At 40.7% G+C, this 5,704-nt stretch overlaps 1 protein-coding gene across 1 annotated transcript in view; it reads left to right on the top strand.

The window, feature by feature from the left end:
• Positions 1–5,704, top strand: part of Satb2 (SATB homeobox 2) — a 179,444-nt gene that overhangs the window by 172,505 nt on the left and 1,235 nt on the right. The gene's annotated exons all lie outside the window — the stretch shown is intronic.

The following is a 5,704-nucleotide window of genomic DNA, read 5'->3' as shown; positions in this document are numbered from 1 at the left end:
AACTACTGGTTGATTTTCTTTCTTTCTTTCTTTCTTTCTTTCTTTCTTTCTTTCTTTCTTTCTTTCTTTCTTTCTTTCTTTCTTTCTTTCTTTCTTTCTTTCATACAGTGTCTCACTACATAGCCCAGGCTTTCCTTTAACTCATAATCCTCCTGCTTCCACCTCCCAAATTTTGCAATTACAGGTATGTAATAAAATGTATAGCTTCTGGGATCATTAAGAAAACATTTGTTGAGATATGTTATAGTTTACGTACAGTAAAAATACATAGATGCTACTTGTAAATCTCTATCGTCTTTTAGACACGCATATATCTTTTCAAGTAACAACCAGGTTCCTACCCAGCCTATTTTTAACATTCTGAAAGCTGCTTCCTATCCTCCTTCACTCAATGAATCTCCACAGTAACCACTATGCTGACATTCGTTGTGGCAATTTTCCTCCCCCTCCCCCTTTTATTCTCTTGTATTTTTTAAAAAAGTTTTTCTTCTTGTTGACTTTCCCATAAGTGGATTCATATGGCTTTCAGTCTCTCACATCTGGCTCCTTTCACTCAACAGTATGTCTATGAGAGTTATCCACATTGGTGCAAAGACAATGGTTCATTTCCCCCAGTGCCATTTGTATCAGTGCACCATGACCCGTCCATTCTATCAGAAAACACTTGAGTTGTTTCCAGGTTGGGGAGCTTATGACTGAAACTACCATGAAGATGACTTTCAAAAGCTCTAGTACTCACTTCCGTTTATGTTTGACACTAGGTGATGCTACTAATAGGAATTTCCCCTCCCTCCTCCCCCTGCTCTCCACTGGACTTGTTTTTGAAAAGGGATAAAGGATGAAACTGGAAAGTCTCTGGACATGGACAGTTTATACAAGTACTTGGGAAGATGCTCAATTAAATTTCTAGAAAATCCCAAAATACTCTTAACCTGTGTGTATAGGGAACTAACTCTTTAGGAAAGATCCTATATCTATTCAGTTGGTAAGGCATCCTCTATTGTGACTGAAGTAATTCTAAATTTTATGATGCAAAACCCCCACCCTGATCAGCTGGAAATATTTAGGTAAACTGTCAAACAGCAATGGGACTGTTGACATGTCTACCCACCAGGAACCAGTGTTATGACCTTCAAGGCATTTGCTAGGGACAAAGATCAAACTCAATTCACTCTAGCTACCTAACAAGAACTAGAGAACAAGCTCTGAGAAAGTAAGAGAGAAAAAAAAAAACAAAAAATTATCTAAGTGGGAGCTCAGAAACCCATTCGGTGTAAAACGGGCTAGGGAGTTAATTTATTTAGTGAAGATAGAAAAAAGAGAAGATGATTTGATCCTGCCCTTTAGCCTGGAGGAATTTGAGTAGATTGAGTTTCCTCTCTAGGGAAGACCATCTTATAATGATTAGACTGTACCCTAAAAGAAGCACTACATGGAACCAAGGATTCTTAGCAAGTCACCAGAGAGCAAATTGTGTAGTTGCACCCCCCGCCCCCGGAATATCTAGAGATAATAATGCTTTGGAGTAATTTTGGTGGAGTAAAGATGGTTGGGACAGATAAATTTGGGAATATTTTCATTTACACACACACACACACACACTATATATATATATATACACACAGTATATATAGTGTGTATATTTATATATGTGTATATATATATTTATATGTGTGTGTGTGTGTGTATATATATATATATAGGAGATAGGGCCAAAGGAAAAAAAACCCTCAGATCTTTGGGTAACTTGCAAGACAGTTTTCCTTTCAAAAGTGCTCATTCATGTAGATGTTGGCCTGCTACTCAGGTCACTATTGTATATTGTCTGAACAGAAACAATTTCATTTTGTAGAGAATTTATCATCCTATTATTTCTCTTCAGAAACATCCTTCTAATGTAGAAGGTAGATGGGGCAAGTGTCCCCTGGGAATCCATGTTCTCATGCTTGTTATATCCAATCTAGCATATTCTGTTGTGAAAGTGTGTATTTCCAGTTTGTTGATGATCTAGATGACACTTTCATGAGGGATTGTAGAATTCAATTTTAGTTCATTTACATAAAACTTATGGGACTTCCTACCACACACTAGGCATTCAGTGAGCAGTAGCTCTTACTAGTTCTTTCTCTGTTTCACATTTGGCTGCTCTGCACATGTAGCTTACTTTCTCCATTCTAAGTAATATGCAGAGGTAACCTAGTCCAATGAGTGGGCCTACAGAGAAGAACAAATGCTGTCATGCAGAAAGATTCTAGTGACTTCAAAGTATAGTTTTGGAAAATCTCTTCAAATCCAACCAGTGCACAATGGAAAACCCCTAAAGAACCAATCTAATTATTCAATTAAATGGAACCGTTATGCTGACTTTTACTACAGAGGGCAAGCATAATTTAGAAAATGGGGCATTTTAATTCTCTTTTGTTTTCTAATTAACACAATTGCTCTAATAGGGAGTACTTGTGCTTGAGTATATGTTTTTCCAATATATATTCTGTACCTGATTTCAACCTTTCTCTCTCCAAATCTAACATGCCCACCTGTTGACACAAAGGCTCATTTATTACAGTGCTCACACTGCCTGCATTATGGTCTCTGAGCACATATTTTCCTGCCATCAAAGCGGACATGAGCAGTGCAAGCCCACCACGCAGCTCCACTTTCCCTGGCGGGGATAATTAGGATGTGGAAGTAACGGAGCTCTCACTTTTTGCTGATGCCAGCTTACCACCACAGACCACATGAGTTTACTCTTAGTGGAAAGTGGTAAAGAAAATGCTAAGAACGTTGATTTTAATTGGGCTACATTATTTAGACTATAGTGCCATTGTTTTATAGTCTTGTGCTTTGGATTTTTTTTTTCTGCCACCAGCCATCAGCTTGTGATGCACATTCTCATTTGCTTTTGATTATTCAACAGTGATGATTTGAACAAATTTAAGCCTTTTTTCTTGTTACCTTAATTCATCTTCCTTAATATTTGTTCAATTTTCTGCAACAGGCTGGCACTCTCACATTTTCATAACACTGCTTCATGGACTGAGATGGATAGACTATATATATATATTTTTTTCATAACAGTGCTTCATAGACTGAGATGGAGAGATTTTATATATATATATATATATATATATATATATATATATATATATACATATATATCCCCTCAACTACTTGCTTTGACGATAATGTTTGTTTCTTAGCTTTAAAAAAAAAAAGGGAGAGAATAAGGGAAGGACTGACATTGTCGAAAAAGAAATGTGCTCATTACTGACTTAGGTAACTGTAACCCCTCTGCACATCACCCTTATAATAACAATTTTTAAGAAACTCAAAGATAAAAGAAGAAAGAAAACTTTAAAAAAAAAAAAGGCAAAGGGCTTCAGTGAGCAGAACCTGGTGGTGGTAGGCACATTGAATGATTCTTTACTGGACATGGTTTTTCATTTGTTGTTATTTTATTTCTGCATTGCTTGGACAAATTCCTCTTGAACTCTGAAAATATTTAGTTTTGTGACTTTAATATGACAAAAGGGTTACATACAACATGAGAGGCCAGTAAAAGGAGACATGTATGTTTTAAAAAGTAAACTGTGTGTGCCTGTATGTGTGCGTGTGCATACGCCAGTATCAGGTTTGAACTCAGATAAGAGTTTCTTCTTTAGCTTTTGTATGTATGTCGGGGCAGAGGATGCTTGAAGTCAGGGATTGGGTGCCCAGGTTGGTTTTGAATCGCCATCCTCAGATCTCCCAGCCTCCTGAATAGCCAAGATTACAGTGTGTCCCACTGCTGCCCAGATCCCTCAGCTTTTTTTGCTCAAGGCTGGCACTCTGAGCACTTGAGCCACACCTCCACTTACGCCTTTTTGATGGTTAATTGCAGGTAATAGTCTCAGATTTGTCTGCTTGGGTTGGCATTGATCTTTGATTGTCAGAACTCAGTCTCCTGACTAGCTAGGTTTACAGGTGTGAGCCACCAGTACCCATCTAATCTCATTTAGAATGTCTTGGAGGGTTCTGGAAGTTAGATGCTGAGCTAAGCATAAGAAGTGTGGTCGTTGTCTTTGGACGTGGCCCCACCCACGTCCTTTGGAATGATCACATGGCCCCGGTAGCCTTTTCATCCTTGGATGAAGAGCTGCAGTTGTGAAGTGGAAGCAGTGGGGCTCCTGCTGGGGCTATTTGTCCTGCTCAGTCTCCACAGTTCCTTACAGTTCACATAGGCCCATAGGCCTGTGCTGAGAGCAAAGGCCAGGTTCTTGTCTAATCTCTCCCGGTCACTTAGTTTCTTCAACCAGATAGAAATTAATAAATTAATATGAGAATGAGAAATTATTTCATGCAGGGATGAATTGAATAAAACGGTAGAAAAAGCCGGGGACCAGTGGCTCACGCCTGTAATCCTAGCTACTCAGAAGACTGAGATCTGAGGATCTTGGTTCAAAGCCAGCCCGGGCAGGCTCTTATCTCCAGTAAACCACTAGAAAACCGGAAGTGGTGCTCTGTGGCACAAGCAGTAGAACGCTCGCCTTGAGCTGAAGAGCGCAGGGACAGCGCCCAGGCCCAGAGTTCAAGCCCCACGAATGATTACAAAAAAAAGAAAGAAAGAAAGAAAAACGGTAGAGAAGTGAGGATGAAGAAGGTAAGCTTGCTTACCTAGTATCTTACATGTATTTTTAAATAAGTAAGGATAAAGGAGAAATTATTTAAATTACAACTAGAAATAAAATGCTTGACATTAAAGATAAAAAGTAGAAATTAGGAAATGGGTGCAAACCAGAGGATTCGTTTATAATAATACTTAAAATGTCCATCTGTGAGTGAAATATTTTCATAACTTAAGAAACACATCTTTAAATTACTATGAAAGTTTTAATGTTTTTTAAGAAGCATTATCATTTAAGAAACAAATTCAGGACCAAATGCAAATATCAGTTGTTCCTGGTTTTACAAGGCGTTTGTTTTCTGGCTTAAGTACCAACTATTTTTCTATAATACTTGGGAAATAATTGTGAGGTGGATGACAATAGGGACCGTTCACTGAAAGTTTTCCCTGAGCCAGGGTGAGCAAATTGTGACCCCTCCTCTTAGTGGAGTCCGGCTTCTCAGCTCCTACAGAAGCCTAAGGTAAGAATGGTCTGGCCTTTGACTTGAAAAAGCGTGTCGATCCCTAGTTTAAGAGCCCCGCTTTTTGCATACACCTCATTTCATCCATGCCACGTTCCCAGGGGGCCGGCGTGATGAAATTGGGGCTCAGAGAGGCCGAGTTACTTGCTCAAGACAACTGAGTAGAGCAATCTGGACTTGAACCCCGGTGTCTGGTCACAGAGCCCGCAGGTGCACCCTGCGTGGTTCCAGGGATGGAAGAAGTCCGATGACCTTGAACCACACAGGAAGGACTCGGCCTGCTGGCCCACAGGACAGCGGTGGGGAGCCGCGGGCGTCCCGGGGGCCCAGCCTCTGCCAGGCCCGAGTGCTGCGCTAGACACAGGCGGCAGACCTCAGCCGCTTGGCAGGTGCTCATTGGGCAGACCTCAGCCGTGTGGCAGGTGCTCATTGGGCAGACCTTAACCATGGCAGGTGCTCATTGGGCAGACCTTAGCCGTGGCAGGTGCTCATTGGGCAGACCTCAGCCGTGTGGCAGGTGCTCATTGGGCAGACCTCAGCCGTGTGGCAGATGCTCATTGGGCAGACCTCAGCCGTGTGG

This window comes from Dipodomys ordii, unplaced genomic scaffold, assembly GCF_000151885.1.
Source record: "Dipodomys ordii isolate 6190 unplaced genomic scaffold, Dord_2.0 Scaffold1, whole genome shotgun sequence".
In the NCBI taxonomy this organism is placed as follows: Eukaryota; Metazoa; Chordata; class Mammalia; order Rodentia; family Heteromyidae; genus Dipodomys; species Dipodomys ordii.
The sequence above is the reverse complement of the archived record's forward strand: the minus strand, read 5'-3'. Positions and strand labels throughout refer to the sequence as shown.